Source organism: Oncorhynchus gorbuscha, linkage group LG10, assembly GCF_021184085.1.
Source record: "Oncorhynchus gorbuscha isolate QuinsamMale2020 ecotype Even-year linkage group LG10, OgorEven_v1.0, whole genome shotgun sequence".
Classification (NCBI taxonomy): Eukaryota; Metazoa; Chordata; class Actinopteri; order Salmoniformes; family Salmonidae; genus Oncorhynchus; species Oncorhynchus gorbuscha.
The window spans coordinates 78462806-78483931 of NC_060182.1; the positions used below are offsets into that span (position 1 = coordinate 78462806).

The window sequence follows — 21126 nt, forward strand, 5'->3', positions numbered from 1 at the left end:
GGTCAGAGGTTTACATACACTAAGTTGACTGTGCTGTTAAACAGCTTGGAAAATTCCAGAAAATTATGTCATGGCTTTAGAAGCTTCTGATAGGCTCTGGAGTCAACTGGAGTCAACTGGATGTGTACCTGTGGATGTATTTCAAGGCCTACCTTCAAACTCAGTGCCTCTTTGCTTGACATCATGGGAAAATCAAAAGAAATCAGCCAAGACCCCGGAAAAATTTTGAAGACCTCCACAAGTCTGGTTCATCCCTGGGAGAAATTTCCAAACGCCTGAAGGAACCACATTCATCTGTACAAACAATAGTACGCAAGTATAAACACCATGAGACCACACAACCATCATACCACTCAGGTAGGAGACTGTCTCCTAGAGATGAATGTACTTTGGTGCGAAAAGTGCAAATCAATCCCCAGAACAACAGCAAAGGACCTTGTGAAGATGCTGTAGGAAACAGGTACAAAAGTATCTATATCCACAGTAAAACGAGTCCTATATTAACAACCTGAAAGGCCGCTCAGCAAGGAAGAAGCCACTGCTCCAAAACCACCATAAAAAAGCCAGACTACGGTTTGCAACTGCACGTGGGGACAAAGATTGTACTTTTTGGAGAAATGTCCTCTGGTCTGATGAAACAAAAATAGAACTCTTTGGCCATAATGACCATCATTATCTTTTGAGGAAAAAGGCGGAGGCTTGCAAGCCGAAGAATACCATCCCAACCGTGAAGCACGTGTTGTGGGGGTGCTTTGCTGCAGGAGGGACTGGCATCATGAGGGAGGGAAAAGTATGTGGATATATTGAAGCAACATTTCAAGACATCAATCATGAAGTTAAAGTTTGGTCGCAAATGACTCTCTCTTCCAAATGGACAATGACCCTAAGCATACTTCCAAAGTTGTGGCAAAATGGCTTAAGGACAACAAAGTCAAGGTATTGGAGTGGCCATAACAAAGCCCTGACCTCAATCCCATATACAATTTGTGGGCAGAACTGAAAAAGTGTGTGCGAGCAAGGAGGTCTACAAACCTGACTCCGTTACACCAGCTCTGTCAGGAGGAATGGGCCAAAATTCACCCAACTTATTGTGGGAAGCTTGTGGAATGCTACCCAAAACGTTTGACCAAAGTTAAAGTTAAACAATTTAAAGGCAATGCTACCAAATACTAATTGAGTGTATGTAAACTTCTGACCCACTGGGAATGTGATGAAAGAAATAAAAGCTGAAATAAGTCATTCTATCTACTATTATTCTGACATTTCACATTCTTAAAATAAAGTGGTGATCCTAACTGACCTAAGACAGGGAATTCTTTACAAGGATTAAATGTCAGAAATTGTGAAAAACGGAGTTTAAAATGTATTTGGCTGAGGTGTATGTACACTTCCGACTTCAACTGTATATATAGACTTCAAATCACTGGCCACTTTAATAACGGAACACTGGTCACTTTAATAATGTTTACATATTTCACATTACTCATCTCATAAGTATATTCTGTATTCTATTTTACTGTATCTTAGTCTATGCCGCTCTAACATTGCTCATCCAAATATTTATATATTCTTAATTCCATTCATTTTCTTTGGATTTGTGTGTATTATTGTGAAACTGTTAGATATTACTGCACTGTTAGAGAGAAACACAAGCATTTCGCTACACCCGCAATAACATCTGCTAAACACGTGTATGTGATCAATAAATTAGATTTGATTCTCCTCCTCCTCCCTACCCTCCATCTCCTCTCCTCATCCCTCCCCTCTACGTCTCCATTCCCCTACCTGTCCCCTCCAAACCTCACAAATCCACCCTTGACATTCAATTTCCTTCAGATTTGTCTTTTTGTACATCATTCCCTGATGTGTGTCTTGTCACATTATTTACTGTTCATTTATTGGTCATTTCTTTACATTTTCCCCTGAAGGATTTAGGCTATGTGATTTATTTTAGTGGTGACATAGCCTTCATTGTCGGGGAGTTAGTCGCTGGGAGTGGGGATGACGTCTCACGTGGAAACGCCGTCCCTGCCTGAGCCGAAGGTGACGGTGGAGAATGTTCTCCTCGCTGTGGGATAACAAGTTGGCTATGGAAATCTTTCAACTGCTTCGTGAATGAATAAAGCAGTGGTTCTGCTCTTCTCCGAGAGGACGTTGGCGCTCCCTGTATAAGCCTCCCATAGAGAAACGTATTGCTGAGCTACAGTGGAGGATTATTCATGGGGCTATCACTACGAACAGGTACGAGTCGGATCTTGATCCATTAGTGGGGAGGGGGCGCCTGTTCTGTGGGGATGAGGAGACTGGTAGGATTGTTTCTGTTTCTGGTGTGGGCTCAGCTGACACTGGACCATGTATATGGTGAGCTGGTGAATATTCTTGGGGATTTTGTAGGGGTGTGGTGCGTCAGAGGGTTCTATGTACAGTGGGCGATGAAGGGTGATGGTTTTTAACTTTCTAGGTAGCTAAAAATGAAACAAGGTTTGTGCTTTTATTATGTAATTATTTGGCCAATAAAGGTACCCTCTGTAGCGCTTTGGGGTCGGATGCCAAGCAACTGCCATACCGAGCGGTGACTCTCTCTCTCTCTCTCTCTCTCTCTCTCTCTCTTAGCATCTTGACTGAATAAGTCACCGCTTGGTATGGCAACTGCTTGGCATCCGACCGCAAAGCGATACAGAGGGTAGTGCTTATGGCCCAGTACATCACTAGGCCCGAGATCCCTGCCATCTAGGACCTCTATACCTGGCAGTTAGAGGAAGGCCCTAAAAATGGTCAGAATCCAGCCACCCAAATCATAGACTGTTATCTCTGCTACCACATGGCAAGCAGTGCCAATGCACCAAGTCTGAAACCAACAGGACCCTGAACAGCTTCTACACCCAAGCCATAAGACTAATAAAGAGTGAAAGAGTCAACCAAATAGCTACCCGGACAATCTGCATCGACCCTTTTTACACTAACTCTTTTCACTCATCACATACGCTGCTATTACTGTTCATCATCTATCCTGTTACCTAGTCACTTTATCCCTACCTATAGTATATGTATATATCTACCTCAATTACCTCGCACCCTTGCACATTGACTTGGTATTGGTACCGCGTGTATATAGCCAAGCTGCCATTACTCATTGTGTATTGATTCCTTGTGTTATTCTTTTTATGACTGTTGTGTTTCTGGGATGGGAGGATGGAGGCGAGATTATAGTGGAAGAAGAAAAGAGGAGAAAGAGACAGGAAAGGGGAATATAGGGGGAAGAGACTGGAGTTGAGAGGAGAGGAAGATACAGTATGGCAGAGAGAGGGGGGAGATATAAAGAGTGAAAGAAAGAGAGAGACAGAAAGAGGGTTTGCGGTGACCTTAGAGTGACCCGTGTGAATAATGAGCACCGCTAATACCTAGTGTAAAAAAAAAAGAAAGTTGTATTTATTTAACCTTTATTTAACTAGGCAAGTCAGTTAAGAACAAATTCTTATTAACAATGACGGGCTACCAAAAGGCAAAAGGCTTTCTGCGGGGACGGGGGGTGGGATTAAAAATTAAAATAAAAATATAGGACAAAACACACATCACGACAAGAGACACAACACTACAAAAAGAGAGACCTAAGACGAGAACACAGCGAGGCAGCGACACATGACAACACCATGGTAGCAGCACAAAACATGGTACAAACATTTTTGGGTACAGACAACAGCACAATTGGCAAGAAGGTAGGGACAACAATGCATCACACAAAGCAGCCACAACTGTCAGTAAGAGTATCCATGACTGAGTCTTTGAATGAAGAGATTGAGATAAAACTGTCCAGTTTGTGTGTTTGTTGCAGCTCGTTCCAGTCGCTACCTGCAGCGAACTGAAAAGACGAGCGACCCAGGGATGTGTGTGCTTTAGGGACCTTTAACAGAATGTGACTGGCAGAACGGGTGTTGTATGTGGAGGATGAGGGCTGCAGTAGATATCTCAGATAGGGGGGAGTGAGGCCTAAGAGTGTTTTATAAATAACCATCAACCAGTGGGTCTTGCAACACTTTTACATACAGTATATCACAAAAGTGAGTACACCCCTCACATTTCTGTAAATATCTGAGGATATCTTTTCATGTTACAACACTGAAGAAATGACACTTTGCTACAATGTAAAGTAGTGAGTGTACAGCTTGTATAACAGTGTACATTTGCTGTCCCCTCAAAATAACTCAACACACAGCTATTAAGGTCCAGACCGTTGGCAACAAAAGTGAGTACACCCCTAAGTGAAAATGTCCAAATTGGGCCCAATTTGCCCTTTTCCCTCCCCGGTGTCATGTGACTCGTTAGTGTTACGAGGTCTCAGGTGTGAATGGGGAGCAGGTGTGTTAAATTTGGTGTCATCGCTCTCACACTCCCTCATACTGACTGGTCACTGGAAGTTCAACATGGCAAAGAACTCTCTGAGGATCTGAAAAAAATAATTGTTGATCTACATAAAGATGGCCTGGGCTATAAGAAGATTGCCAAGACCCTGAAACTGAGCTGCAGCACGGTGGCCAAGACTATACAGCGGTTTAACTGGACAGATTCCACTCAGAACAGGCCTCGCCATGGTCGACCAAAGAAGTTGAGTGCACGTGCTCAGCGTCATATCCATACGTTTTCTTTGGGAAATAGACGTATGAGTGCTGCCAGCATTGCCGCAGAGGTTGATGGGGTGGGGGGTCAGCCCGTCAGTGCTCAGACCATACGCCGTACACTGCATCAAATTGGTCTGCATGGCTGTTGTCCCAGAAGGAAGCCTCTTCTAAAGATGATGCACAAGAAAGCCCGCAAACAGTTTGCTGAAGACAAGCAAACTAAGGACCTGGATTACTGGAATCATGTCCTGTGGTCTGATGAGACCAAGAAACTTATTTGGTTCAGATGGTGTCAAGCGTGTGTGGCGGCAACCAGGTGAGGAGTACAAAGACAAGTGTGTCTTGCCTAAACCGAAAAGCATGGTGGTGGGAGCTACAGTTCATTGAGGGAACCATGAATGCCAACATATACTGTGACATACAGAAGCAGAGCATGATCCCCTCCCTTCAAAGACTGGGCCGCAGGGCAGTATTCCAACATGATAACGACCCCAAACACACCTCCAAGATGACCACTGCCTTGCTAAAGAAGCTGAGGGTAAAGGTGATGGACTGGCCAAGCATGTCTCCAGACTTAAACCCTATTGAGCATCTGTGGGGCATCCTCAAACGGAAGGCGGAGGAGTGCAAGGTCTCTAACATCCACAGCTCTGAGATGTCGTCATGGAGAAGTGGAAGAAGGCTCTGGTGAACTCCATGCCCAAGAGGGTTAAGGCAGTGCTGGAAAATGATGGTGGCCACACAAAATATTGACACTTTGGGCCCAATTTGTACTCACTTTTGTTGCCAGCGGTTTAGACATGAATGGCTGTGTGTTGAAATATTTTGAGGGGACAGAAAATTTACACCGTTATACAAGCTGTACTCTCACTACTTTACATTGTAGCAAAGTGTCATTTCTTCAGTGTTGTCACATGAAAATATATACTCAAATATTTACAAAAATGGGAGGGGTGTACTCACTTTTGTGATATACTGTAAATGACCAGTTTACAGAGGAGTATAGAGTGCAGTGATGTGTCCTATAATGAGCATTGGTGACAAATCTGATGGACGAATGGTAAAGGACATATAGCCACTCGAGAGCACCCTTACCTGCTGATCTATAAATTACATTTCTGTAATCTAGCATGGGTAGGATGGTCATCTGAATCAGGGTTAGTTTGGCAGCTAGGGTGAAAGAGGAGCAATTACGATAGAGGAAACCAAGTCTAGATGTAACTGTAGCCTGCAGCTTTGATATGTGCTGAGAGAAGGGCAGTGTATCATACTCCCAAGTACTTGTATGATGTGACTACCTCAACATCTAAACCCTCAGAGGTAGCAATCACACCTGTGGGGAGAGGGGCAATTCTTCTTACCAAACCACATTAACTTTGTTTTGGAGGTGTTCATAACAAGGTTAAGGGTAGAAAAAGCTTGTTGGACACTAAGAAAGCATTCTACGCCTTCTACTCAGGCCCAGAAGATATGATATGCATATAATTGGTAGATTTGGATAGGAAACACTCTAAAGTTTACAATAATGCCTGTGAGCATCGGGGATAGTTGCATTAGAAGGGGTGGGGGATGAGGAAATGTTGGACGGGCAAGGAGGCATGGCTGAGTCAAATAGGAATCCTGACTTAATCAAGTGGTGATTAAAGAGCTCAGCCATGTGCTCCTTGTCAGTAACAACCACATCATCAATATTAAGGTGCAGCTATGAGGAGGAGAGTTTATTCTCCAGGTCTTTAACCATTTTCTATAACTTCTTGGGGTTAGACCCACAGAGAGAACTGACTACACACACCTCTATCTATGGAGAGTATCAGTGCTGTGTGACCAGCTTTTACACACAGATTAGTCCCATCATGATTCTCTGAGCCACTGTGTGCGTGTGTGTGTTTCTTGACCTTACCTGTTGTGACACAGCCAGCTCCAGGGCCAGGTAGAAGGCAGCCAGGTGGTCTGTGGGGGACAAGCTCTAGGCCCTGAAACAGAGAGATGAGGAGAAATGAGTGAGGAGGAAAAGTGTCCTTCAAATATATATATATATATATATATATATATATATATATATATATATATATATATATATATATATATATATATATATATATATATATATATATATTGCATTACTGCTACCGAGAATACAGCTTGTAGTATCATATCATAAAGCAGAGAAATGAATGAACAGTGGGATTTTCTGAACCACTATCCTACAGAGTATCAGGCCCTATTACACTGGGACCACCAGGGGACTAACCTCGAGTGAGGTATCCATCCATCCCCTACTGAAAAAGCCTTGCCCAGCCCTGTCCTGCTCGTAACCACTTGAGAGACACAGAGTATCTACGAGGGAGGTTCTTCCCAAACACTCTCTGTGTCAAAGGCTTAAATGGACTCTCTTACACCACTGCATAGTTAATGTGTCAAGAGAGTGGTGTGAGAGTGAGGATGACTCTGCCTCCATTAGGGGAGCCAGGGACAGACACAGAGAAAGGGACAGGGAGGGGAGACACAGAGAGGGGGGATGGGGGACAGGGGACAAGGAAAGTGGTGTGACACTGAGGATGACTCTGCCTCCATTAGGTAAACCAGGGACAGGTGTTCCCCAGGAACACACAGAGACGGGGAGACACAGAAGACAGGGGAGACACAGAGACAAGGGAGACACAGAGACGGGGGAGACACAGGGAGAGGGGAAAGACACAGACAGGGGAGACACAGAGATGGGGGAGACAGAGACAGGGGAGACAGGGGAGACAGAGACAGGGGGAGACAGACAGGGGAGAGACAGAGACAGGGATAGGGTGAGACACAGAGACAGGGGAGAGACAGAGACAGGGATAGGGTGAGACACAGAGACAGGGGAGAGACAGAGACAGGGATAGGGGAGACAGAGACAGGGGAGACAGAGACAGGGAAGAGGCAGGGATAGGGTGAGACACAGAGACAGGGGAGAGACAGGGATAGGGGAGACAGGGATAGGGGACACAGAGACAGGGGAGAGACAGAGACAGGGATAGGGGAGACAGAGACAGGGGAGACAGAGACAGGGATAGGGTGAGACACAGAGACAGGGGAGAGACAGAGACAGGGATAGGGTGAGACACAGAGACAGGGGAGAGACAGAGACAGGGATAGGGGAGACAGAGACAGGGGAGACAGAGACAGGGATAGGGGAGACAGAGACAGGGGAGACAGAGACAGGGATAGGGTGAGACACAGAGACAGGGGAGAGACAGAGACAGGGATAGGGTGAGACACAGAGACAGGGGAGAGACAGAGACAGGGATAGGGGAGACAGAGACAGGGGAGACAGAGACAGGGAAGAGACAGGGATAGGGTGAGACACAGAGACAGGGATAGGGTGAGACACAGAGACAGGGGAGAGACAGAGACAGGGATATGGGAGACAGGGATAGGGGAGACAGAGACAGGGGAGACAGGGACAGAGACAGGGGAGACACAGAGACAGGGGAGAGACAGAGACAGAGGAGACACAGTGACATCTAAATCGCTAAATTCTTACAAAACTCACCTCTGGAACGCACCCAGGGGCTTCTTCCGATACTCCTCCTGCATCCCCCATAGGGAAGCTGTAGGGGGAGAGAGAGAGAGAGAGAGAGAGAGAGAGAGAGAGAGAGAGAGAGAGAGAGAGAGAGAGAGAGAGAGAGAGAGAGAGAGAGAGAGAGAGAGAGAGAGAGAGAGAGAGAGAGAGAGAGAGAGAGAGAGAGAAAATGAGAATAGAAAGAGTGGCCAGATGAATGGAAAGAAAGTAGTAAAAAGAAGAGGAGAGAAGGCAGAGGGAAGCATATGTGAGAGCCACGGATAAATTGAGAAAGCATTTAAGAGCGAGTGAAATAGAGTGAACAACAGATGGGAGCAGAGAAAGGAGATGGAGAGAATGAGAAACCAGAGGAGAGTGATTATGTTCAGGAAGAAGGGAGGGAAGGATGCTCACATTATGGTGCATTATGTCATAAATATTCAGCTTGTCTACACCATATGTGTAGATAAGCTGAATGTGGTAGTGAGAGGAGAGCAATGTACAGTGGGACTGTCATACATCAGAGTTAGGCATTTGCTGTTAGTGTGTCCGGGTGTGGATGATAACCGTGGGGAGAGAGAGAGGGTAGAATCTAGTACGAGGTCAGTGGTTGAAAGTGGGAGTAGTCCCTCACCGTCTGTGGCCTTGAGGCTGTACACCAGGCCGATGGCTAGGTAACCTTTAGCTCGGAACTCTGAGGTCTTCTTCCCCATGTCCACCACCATCTTAGCAAAACACTCCCCTTCCTCCAGCTAGACAGTGAGTGAGAGAAATAAAGATTAGTAAAATATTATAATGTACAGAAAACAAATCATGAAGGACAAATAATATAGTGATTTATATCAGAGATCTCTGAGGGACAATCGCAGGGCTTGTTGCCATTCTCACCCGATGGAGTGCTCCAATGCACAGCTTGACAGCTAGTAAGGGGATGGTGGGGTCATCCGGCTTCAGACGGATACACTCCTTCAATACCTTCACCGCCCTGGCCGACTGCACACACACACACACACACACACACACACACACACACACACACACACACACACACACACACACACACACACACACACACACACACACACACACACACACACACACACACACACACACACACACACACACACACACACACACACACACACACTAGGTGAAGCACAAAGTAACATAGTGTACATTGATAAAATAAGCATGATGTCACAGTAGTGATCAGTGATGCGCGGGCTGACAGCGGTTGTATCCGCGGGGGCGGGTTTAGGGTTAGGAAATATTGTGTGGATGAATGGCAGGTGGGTGGCTGGCGGGTTTAATAAAGAGAAAACAACAACTTAAAAAAATCCATAAATGTATCATTCTTGTGCAGTTTATATCTATAGGCAGGTTTTTCTTTCATTATTTTAGGCTATCTGGCATTAGTGCACAAGCCTAAACTTTAGGACCTAACTGTTCACACGCAAAATAACATACATGCCAATCACCAGCTGCTTTTGGGAATGGGCAGAAAAAGTTAACGGCGATCCATGGAAGCAAAAAGGACAATGTCAGAGTTTAATTCAATAAGAGAAAAGCTGCAAAATGGAGAGTTGAAAATAAAAAAGGGAGGACCAGAAAAGTCATGTTTGGGAAAGATTTAGTGAAGTGGTAAAAGTATGGATGATGGAAGTGCCAGCTATTATGTGTGATGATTTTAAGGTGCTATTCAAATTCGACAGTCACAAGACAGGGACTTTAAATAGGCCTATGGCACTGCAAGGAAACTGTAGCCTACTGTTCAGATGGGTTAAATGGAAATTGTAGCCTACTGTTCAGATGGGTTGAATGGAAACTGTAGCCTACTGTTCAGATGGGTTAAATGGAAACGGTAGCCTACTGTTCAGATGGGTTAAATGGAAACGGTAGCCTACTGTTCAGATGGGTTAAATGGAAATGGTAGCCTACTGTTCAGATGGGTTAAATGGAAACGGTAGCCTACTGTTCAGATGGGTTAAATGGAAACTGTAGCCTAATGTTCAGATGGGTTGAATGGAAACTGTAGCCTACTGTTCAGATGGGTTAAATGGAAACGGTAGCCTACTGTTCAGATGGGTTAAATGGAAACGGTAGCCTACTGTTCAGATGGGTTAAATGGAAACGGTAGCCTACTGTTCAGGTGGGTTAAATGGAAACGGTAGCCTACTGTTCAGATGGGTTAAATGGAAACGGTAGCCTACTGTTCAGATGGGTTAAATGGAAACGGTAGCCTAATGTTCAGATGGGTTAAATGGAAACTGAAGTCTGGACACTGACTGTAGATCTATAACCTCTCACAGCCTTAATATGAACTCCTGCATTAAGCATTTCTTGCATTAAAATGATACACCAAATGTAGGCAAAATGTTTACTCAGGAACAGGAGTGGAGAAACATTATTTATTTATTTCAGCATCTTGAGAGTATACGAATGCACAGTTAGATGCCATCTGTAGAGGTGCTATTCTTATCAGCGTCATAAAAGCTGATAGTATTTACAAATAAAATATGCATCCAAGCCAAACTGAAATCTTATCAGAAACATGTTGGGTAGTTTTTACAGCTTTCGATTTCCTTACAACCAGTCAAACTGATGACATTTGGAAATTTTGCACAGATAATATTTACAGTTTTTTGATTGTTGAGATATTGCTTTTTCTCCCCGGTCCCTAAACGTCTTTGCTCCGCAAAAGAAGCAGAGATGGCAGAGATAACTTTACCGAAGTCAACTAGATTTATGCATTGACTCAATTGATCTATTACATTATTCTGGTGAACCCGGGTTTATTTAGTCTTCTAGGGAAACATATAATGACAGAAGAGAAGCTGCATGTATCTAATTATATACAAGTTGACTAACAACTAAAATGTCAAATTATAAGCAGAAACATGCTGTGTCTAAATCAGGCCCAAAATAATCCTGCAAAACCTATTAAAAAATAGTTCAGCTGTCTCTGACTGTAGCCTACAGTGCATTTTCTATATTAGTGGGTTCGGGTTGACTGAGGGCCTCAGATTTCAAATGTATCACATATAGTGGGAAGGTCGCAGATGGGTTATATTCCGGGCGGGTATGGGTGAACAAACAGCTGACCCGCGCACCACTAGTAGTGATGTCACGGTGTCAGACATACCGTCCCAGCAGCCATCAGTGACAGGGCTAGCTGGTACCAGAGATGCAACTCCTCAAAGGCAAACTTCATGGCCCTCTCTAGACACTGCAGACGCAAGACAAAGGTCAGATTGACATCACATTTAATTATAGAAATACCTCATTTAAATAACACAATTTCCTGTTTGGTAAAATACATTTATGAATTTGAGGGTTTCTAAGTCAAAACCAACTCTTTATTTAAATTACAATGGGAGAGCTGAGAGTCCTTAGTTGTGAGCAGAGCAAACAGCAGAGCAGAGCAAGACACCAGAATGTGCTAAGAAGAAGCAATGGAATCCTTCCTTCCTTAACACATTGAAAACTCCATCACCTCGAGGAACAAGGCCAAGTGTTAGACGGGGAGCCATATTTAGATCAACCCTCAGGAGCCAGCAAATCCAAATCAGTGGCTCACAGCTCCAGCCGAGAACCAATTAGAACGCTCTGCCACTTCCTGCCAACACCTCCCAAGTGAAGTCCTTTCGTCTAAGAGGTTGGTACATAAACTAACAGCTGCAAGAATCCATTGCTCTCATGAATATGCTTCTCTATTCACACTGTGGAGATAACAGATCGTGTGTATGTCTGCAGGAGGCGGTGGCTGCAGAAAGCCATGTCTGCAGGAGTGGAGCAGGGAGCATAACTGAGAGCATTTCCTGGCAGTTGGTGGGGTATTAGGACTAATCACAGACACCGAGCTTACTGGGGACACTTTCATTGAACAGGGTGGCAGAGTGGCCCAGGCAGAACAATCAAAGGCAGATGAAAAGGTAGTGTAATATTACACACACAATTCACACAGACACACAATACACAGACACACTGAGGATAGGCTGAGCCAACAGAAAGACGCGCAAGGGGGGAGGAGGTCCTGTATCATGCTCCAAGTGTGTTTCAGTACAGGCAGATGACTGCATGTCAGAGCAGCATTCCTATTTTTGATAGATTTTATTTTTCAAACAATACAGTGTATTCGGAAAGTATTCAGACCTCTTGACTTTTTCCACATTTTGCTACATTACAGCCTTATACTAAAATGTATTAAATAAAAATGTTTCCTCAGGCCTCCCGGGTGACTCTCTGGGTTCGCGCCCAGGCTCTGTCGCAACCGGCCACGACCGGGAGGTCCGTGGGGCAACGCACAATTGGCCTAGCGTCGTCCAGGTTAGGGAGGGTTTGGCCGGTAGGGATATCCGGCTTGGTTGGGTTGTGTATTGGAGAACGCATGACTTTCAACGTTCGTCTCTCCTGAGCCCGTACGGGAGTTGTAGCGATGAAACAAGATAGTAGCTACTAAACAATTGGATACCACGAAATTGGGGAGAAAAAGGGGTAAAATTCAAAAAAATGAAATAATAATAATGTTTCCTCATCAATCTACACACATTATCCCATAATAACAAAGCCAAATCAAATGTATTTATATAGCCCTTCGCACATCAGCTGATATCTCAAAGTGCAGTACAGAAACTCAGCCTAAAACCCCAAACAGCAAGCAATGCAGGCCCTTGCTAGAAGCATGTGTTTCAGACATGAGGATGGCTGCAAACTTTCTACTTTTAAATTCATACATGCTTGGTTCTAGGTACCAAGAAACCAAGTACCAAGAAACAAAGAGATCTTCTTCTGTTGAATCTGACAATTAATCTTAATGGTTGTACAGTCGTCTCAAATAAAACTGTGAAGGACCTCGGTGTTACTCTGGACCCTGATCTCTCTTTTGAAGCACATATCAAGACCATTTCAAGGACAGCTTTTTTCCATCTACGTAACATTGCAAAAATCAGAAACTTTCTGTCCGAAAATGATGCAGAAAAATTAATCCATGCTTTTGTCACTTCTAGGTTAGACTACTGCAATGCTCTACTTTCCGGCTACCCGGATAAAGCACTAAATAAACTTCAGTTAGTGCTAAATACGGCTGCTAGAATCCTGACTTGAACCAAACAATTTGATCATATTACTCCAGTGCTAGCCTCCCTACACTGGCTTCCTGTCAAAGCAAGGGCTGATTTCAAGGTCTTACTGCTAACCTACAAAGCATTACATGGGCTTGCTCCTACCTATCTCTCTGATTTGGTCCTGCCGTACATACCTACACGTACGCTACGGTCACAAGACGCAGGCCTCCTAATTGTCCCTAGAATTTCTAAGCAAACAGCTGGAGGCAGGGCTTTCTCCTATAGAGCTCCATTTTTATGGAACGGTCTGCCTACCCATGTCAGAGACGCAAACACGGTCTCAACCTTTAAGTCTTTACTGAAGACTCATCTCTTCAGTGGGTCATATGATTGAGTGTAGTCTGGCCCAGGAGTGGGAAGGTGAACGGAAAGGCTCTGGAGCAACGAACCGCCCTTGCTGTCTCTGCCTGGCCGATTCCCCTCTTTCCACTGGGATTCTCTGCCTCTAACCCTATTACAGGGGCTGAGTAACTGGCTTACTGGGGCTCTCTCATGCCGTCCCTGGAAGGGGTGCGTCACCTGAGTGGGTTGATTCACTGATGTGGTCATCCTGTCTGGGGTGGCGCCCCCCCTTGGGTTGTGCCGTGCGGAGGTCTTTGTGGACTATACTTAGCCTTGTCTCAGGATGGTAAGTTGGTGGTTGAAGATATCCCTCAAATGGTGTGGGGGCTGTGCTTTGGCAAAGTGGGTGGGGTTATATCCTTCCTGTTTGGCCCTGTTTGGCCCGGAGGTGTCCTCGGATGGGGCCACAGTGTCTCCTGACCCCTCCTGTCTCAGCCTCCAGTATTTATGCTGCAGTAGTTTATGTGTCGGGGGGCTAGGGTCAGTTTGTTATATCTGGAGTACTTCTCCTGTCCTATTCGGTGTGAATCCTGTGTGAATCTAAGTGTGCGTTCTCTAATTCTCTCCTTCTCTCTTTCTTTCTCTCTCTCGGAGGACCTGAGCCCTAGGACCATGCCCCAGGACTACCTGACATGATGACTCCTTGCTGTCCCCAGTCCACCTGGCTGTGCTGCTGCTCCAGTTTCAACTGTTCTGCTATATTATTATTCGACCATGCTGGTAATTTATGAACATTTGAACATCTTGGCCATGTTCTGTTATAATCTCCACCCGGCACAGCCAGAAGAGGACTGGCCACCCCACATGTGCTCTCTCTAATTCTCTCTTTCTTTCTCTCTCTCGGAGGACCTGAGCCCTAGGACCATGCCCCAGGACTACCTGACATGATGACTCCTTGTTGTCCCCAGTCCACCTGGCCGTGCTGCTGCTCCAGTTTCAACTGTTCTGCCTTATTATTATTCGACCATGCTGGTCATTTATGAACATTTGAACATCTTGACCATGTTCTGTTATAATCTCCACCCGGCACAGCCAGAAGAGCACTGGCCACCCCACATAGCCTGGTTCCTCTCTATGTTTCTTCCTAGGTTTTGGCCTTTCTAGGGAGTTTTTCCTAGCCACCGTGCATCTACACCTGCATTGCTTGCTGTTTGGGGTTTTAGACTGGGTTTCTGTACAGCACTTTGAGATATCAGCTGATGTACAAAGGGCTATATAAATAAATTTGATTTGATTTGATTTGATTTAGAAGCACGTTGCCTAGGAAAAACTCCCTAGAAAGGCCAAAACCTAGGAAGGAACCAGGCTATGTGGGGTGGCCAGGTTTTGAATTTTTGTAAATGTATTAAAAATAAAAAACAGAAATACATTATTTATTTAAGTTTTTTGACACTCGAAATTGCGCTCAGGTGCATCCTGTTTCCATTGATCATTCTTGAGATGTTTTTATAATTTTGAGCCCACCTGTGGTAAATTCAATTGATTGGACATAATTTGGAAAAGGCACACACCTGTCTATATAAGGTCCCACAGTTGACCGTGCATGTCAGAGCAAAAGCCAAGCCATAAGGTCGAAGGAATTGTCCGTAGAGCTCAGAGACAGGATTTTGTCGAGGCACAGCATTGAAGTTTCCCAAGAACACAGTGGCCTCCATCATTCCTAAATTGAAGAAGTTTTGAACTACCCAGACTTCCTAGAGCTGGCCGTCCGGCCAAACTGAGCAATCGAGGGAGAAGGGCCTTGGTCAGGGAGGTGACCAAGAAAGAACCCTTTGGTCATTCTAACAGAGCTCCAGAGTCCCTCTGTGGAGATGGGAGAAACTTGCAGAAGGACAACCATCTCTGAAGAACTCCACCAATCAGGCCTTTATGGTAGAGTGGCCAGGTGGAAGCCACTCCTCAGTAAAAGTCACATGACAGCAGTGGAGTTTGCCAATAGGCACCTAATGGACTCTCAGACCATGAAAAACAAGATTCTCTGGTCTGACGTAACCAACATTGAACGCCAAGCATCACCTCTGGAGGAAACCTGGCACCATCCCTACGGTGAAGCATGATGGTGGCAGCATCATGCTGTGGGGATGTTTTTCAGCAGCAGGGACTGGGAAACTAGTCAGGATCAAGGGAAAGATGAAAGATCAAAGATGAACAGAGCAAAGGTTCAAGGTTCACCTTCAAACAGGACAACGACCCTAAGCACACAGCCAAGACAATGCAGGAGTGGCTTTGGAATACGTCTCTGAATGTCCTCGAGTGGCCCAGCCAGAGAGCTGATTTGAACCTGATCAAGCATCTCTGGAGAGACCTGAAAATAGCTGTGCAGTGATGCTCCCCATCCAACCTGACAGAACATGAGAGGATCTCCAGAGAAGAATGGGAGAAACTCCCCAAATACAGGTGTGCCAAGCTTGTAGCATCATACCCAAGAAGACTCGAGGTTGTAATCGCTGCCAAAGGTGCTTCAACAAAGTACTGAGCAAAGGGTCTGAATACTTATGTAAATGTCATATTTCAGTTTTTTATTTTTAATACATTTGCTAAAATTTCTAAAAACCTGGTTTCTCTTTGTAGTTATGGGGTTATGGGGTGTAGATTGAAGAATAAAAATATATATTTAATACATTTTAGAACAAGGCTGTAATGTAACAAAATGTGGAAAAAGTCAAGGGGTCTGAATACTTTCCAAATGCACTTTATATGTTACATATTTCCTTCCGGTGACTTATCAGCACCACACTACCATTCCACGACTTTGCCCACTTTTCATCCCATGTACATCCCCATGTTCATCTTCCTCACTGTGTTTAAATAAAGTTACTGTGTGTGTTAACTCTTGGGCTGCTTTATTCCCATCTAACTGGGGGCAGTGTCAGTGAGTCACAAACCAGTAAAATACCCAGAGCCGGATCACTCTCTTTCAATATAAACATATACAGACAAAAGACAACAGACAGATGCACACAAACATCAAGGACATCCCACCTGCCCAGACCCAGATGTTCCCACAGCATCTATTTCCAGTGCTTGTAAGACTCTATGCCATATGGCCTCAAATTGCGCTATTCTGCTTTTCTCTGTCGCCCACACCTTTTCAGGATTTAAATAATAATGCATTTGTTTCTTCCACTGTCTTAACGATGGAGGATCATTTGACTTTGGGAAAATATGGTCCAACCCATTGAGTAGAAAAAAATATTTAAATTGCAACATTTATGACAGCCAACTTTCTAACTCTGGCCATAACTTTTGGACTATATAGCACTCCAAGACGGAATGAATTACAGAATCATTGCTTATTTTAGACTTTTTATTTAACTAGGGAAATCAGTAAAGAACAAATTCTTATTTACAATGACAGCCTACACCGGCCGAACCTTAACCTGGACGACACTGGGCCAATTGTGTGCCGCCCTATGGGACTCCCAATCACGGCCGGTTGTGATACAGCCTGGAATCGAACCAGGGTCTGTAATGACGCCTCTATTACTGAGATGCAGTGCCTTAGACCACTGCGCCACTCGGGACATGACTCTGCCGTTGTGCTGTAGAATTTGTGAATGTAGTCTCTTGTGTAATAAATTCTATACATTAGTTTATACTGGATTAAGCATACACTTTTGTTAACTGTAATTTCTTGGTTATGTTCCAACACTCTCTCCATATCAGTTAGGTCTTGGTTCCAATAGTTTAGATATTGTGAGTTGGATAGGCTCTCTGCAAGGTTTTGTATATCTTACCCATCATATAAATATAATTTTTTGACTCAAATAGGATTCCCTCTGATGTCCAACATATTTCAGGTGGAAATTTTGTGATATAAAACTTTTAAGTGAGACAAACAAGACAAACAAAATGTTGAATATTCAAGACCATAGTTTACAGAACCTTGGCACACAAGACTCCCCTAGACTGCTTGTTGTATTCACAAGCTAAACCATTATCTCTTTCTGCTATCAAAACCAAGATCAACACAATTCTCTCTCTCAAGGAGAACGACAAGGTAATTTTTAAAGTGTTTTGGACTAGTGCTTATGATGACTGCACTAACAGTAGCAGTGTCTTGGAGTCTCTGTAGTGACTGAGACTTTGTGATTTATCTCTTGTTCACACAGAGACAGAGAGAGACAGAGACAGAGAGAGAGAGAGAGAGAGAGAGAGAGAGAGAGAGAGAGAGAGAGAGAGAGAGAGAGAGAGAGAGAGAGAGAGAGAGAGAGAGAGAGAGAGAGAGAGAGAGAGAGAGAGAGAGAAAGGCGCGGCGCTGGGGGATGAACTTAAGATCTCCAGATCAATGAGATCAGATCCATTCAGCCATCGACCGGACTGCAGGAAGGCTCCTGGCTCCAGAGAGGGAGAGTGGCAGCTTCAGTTACCGGGGCAACTATAGGCCATGATTGGTCTTCGTGGGTCTTCTCGGGTGTTCCCACAGTTACTGATTGGGCGGTTAGGTGTGTGTAAGTGTAGGATAAGGGTCTGTGTGTTTGTGTATACATCCAGTATGTGTATGTCCTCACCTCAGAGAGCATCTCGTACTGTCCCCGTCGCCCCAGGGCAATGGTCAGCAAGTCGTAGACCACAGAGGCACTCTGCAGGCTGATGATGCGGTCGCTGTTATGCTCTGGGATCCTGCTCAGCACCGCATCTCTGTTGGCCTGCAGGGAGAACACACACACACTCATCATCATCATACCACGTACACGCACACACACACAGATGCGGAAGAGTAGAAAGAGGAGCTTGTGTGTGTGTGTTAGTTAGTTAGTTCAGTGGGAACATTGCAGTGTGTGGTGAGTGGAAGAATGGAAAGAGGAGTGTAGTGTTTGATGGATGACTGGGGACCCTGCTTTTAAAAACACCCATTAGAAGGAAAAACAAACAGAATGGAAATCTAACCCCCTTTTAACTAATGAATCAACTGAAAAAAAGAGAGAACTCTGACAATTGTTACTGGAAGTTGAGAGTTAGAGCTACCAAACAATGCCTTTAATGCCTTGCTTTGGGAGTGTGATGGGGAAACTGTCCTGGATGAAACAGTTGATGTGACTGAGAGAAAAAATGAACTTGTCAACATTAGAACCAGGGGAGTTCAGTTGCTGTTATTGTTGAAAAGGTGCACGACCTGAAAGATGAATCTACCTGCCCGGGACGAAAAGAGGGATATTCTTACCATAGATTCACTAATCAGCAACAGGAGCAGAGCCTCCTCTGTGTTCTCCCGTGGACAAAACAGATTGAGGAGAAGGAGAGGAAGAGAGGGATGGGAGCAATGAGAGGGAAATAGAAAGCGAGAGAGGGAAAGATAGTGGGGGAGAGAGAAAGGGAGAGAAGGGTCAATGAGAGGGAAAGAGAGGGAAAGAGAGCGAGAGAGGGAAAGATAGTGGGGGTAGAGAGAAAGAGAGAAAGAAAGTGAGGGGAGAGAGCGAGAGAGAGAGAGAAAGAAAGTGAGGGGAGAGGAAGAGAAAGAAAGTGAGGGGAGAGGAAGAGAAAGAGAGAGAGGGAGAGAGAGAGAGAGAGAGAGAGAGAGAGAGAGAGAGAGAGAGAGAGAGAGAGAGAGAGAGAGAGAGAGAGAGAGAGAGAGAGAGAGAGAGAAAAGGGAGCAAGAGCGAAAGCCAGCATATCGGAGTCCCATTGGGGTTCTCATGTGTAGGTAAGCTGCCTAGGAGTGTCAGATTGTGCCAATGTAGATACACACACATCTCAGGTCTGTACACAGGCAGATACTAGTATTCAGAGATAGAGAGAGAAGATAGAGGAGAGAAGGGAGAGAAGAGATAGACAGGTTGGTCCGTACTTCTCTCCGGAGTAGACGCGTGGCCTGCGGCTGAGGGCGTAGTCCTTGAGCTAGGGGGCTCCCTGACGTAGCAGGGGCTCGTCCAATTGGGACTTGTTAGGAGGGTCCTCCAGAGAAGACCAGTAGCTCTGCTCACACATCCCCCTCAGCAGGATCTCTGCCAGCTGTTTGGCTATGGTCTACAAAGGGAAACACACTGTGTTACAGCGCAGGTGTGCACGTGCGGGCAAGCACACACTCACACACACAGGCAGGTGCACACACACATAAACACACACACTAGAACCCACCATTGGTAGGTTCTGTGTGGTCCTGGTCTCTACAGCTCGGAGGATCTCCCGGAAGCGGCCAACTCCCTGGGTCAGGTTACTGTGGCAACAACAAATATTATTATGTTATCATCTGTCTCTAAAGTATGGGGGAAAGCACTGGACATCTGAGGCCACATATTATATATAGTGGAGGATAGTGTATAAATATTATTTATAGTGGAGGATAGTGGATACATATTATTTATAGTGGAGGATAGTGGATACATATTATTTATAGTGGAGGATAGTGGATACATATTATATATAGTGGAGGATAGTGGATACATATTATTTATAGTGGAGGATAGTGGATACATATTATATATAGTGGAGGATAGTGGATACATATTATTTATAGTGGAGGATAGTGGATACATATTATTTACATTTACATTTACATTTAAGTCATTTAGCAGACGCTCTTATCCAGAGCGACTTACAAATTGGTGCATTCACCTTATGACATCCAGTTGTGACGGCCCTGAATTTTTCTGAACCGTCTCAGTGCAGCTCCTTCCAATAGGGCGCTTTCCCTTTAATTCCCAATTAAATAGCCAGCATCAGCTGCACGAAAGGGGGGTTGTGATGGAGACGTGCACGAGGATGTGTTCAACCCTCAGTTCCGAAGCTTCTCTATTCCGTTTGTTTTGTTGCCGTTAAACGTGTGTTTTGTAGCCTAAGAGAGTTTACCCAGGATCGGATCCACTCTTTGCGTCCCTGGACTACACCTCTCCGTTCTTCGTGGCCTTTCTCCGCTGGAGATCTATTGGCGGATTGGATTGTCTGACTGACCGACTGACTACCACCTTTTTGTATACGGTATTTCATTTGTTTGGATGTGATGTATACTGTGATTTGTGTAGTTAGTGGTAGTTGAGGACTTAATTAAGAGTTGATCCGCTTTAAGGTTCTGTGGTAAAGTAATTGTTATATTGATTGTATGTTTAATACTGGGTTTACGCTACACGGAACGAATGGACAAACATCGCGTGACAAAAGTCACTTGAGTTCACTGAACTCCTTTACCGGGCAGGACTCTTTTTAGGCCCGAGGTACAGGACATTTCTGGAGGAACCAGAACTCATTGTGATATTATTATATATGTGTGTAATCATTGTTGTTGCTAATACAACCCACGCAACAGAATATAATTGTTTTTGAAGTTCTTTTCAATGTTTTAAGGGTTTATGAAAAGTTTATTTCCATCCTGACTTTTACATACGTCCTTTGTATTGGTGTAGACTTGACGGACCAGATGGGACTCATTCCCACCCAAACTAAAAGGAGAAACTAATGTTTTCTCTGGTAGGCACAACCTACCTGGCACCCCTATAAATAATAACCTCAAGTCAAAACCGTTACATAAAAAATGGCACCCCAGATGGGACTTGAACCCACAATCCCTGGC

The 21126-nt window shown here is 44.7% G+C and overlaps 1 long non-coding RNA gene and 1 pseudogene across 1 annotated transcript; one reads left to right on the forward strand and one right to left on the reverse strand.

The window, feature by feature from the left end:
* LOC124046951 overlaps positions 1-21126 on the reverse strand; it is a 128342-nt pseudogene that overhangs the window by 65914 nt on the left and 41302 nt on the right.
* On the forward strand, positions 11656-14267 carry LOC124046600. Its single transcript, XR_006841033.1, has 3 exons — positions 11656-11809; positions 11908-12086; positions 14214-14267. It is a non-coding gene; the product is annotated as an uncharacterized LOC124046600 (long non-coding RNA).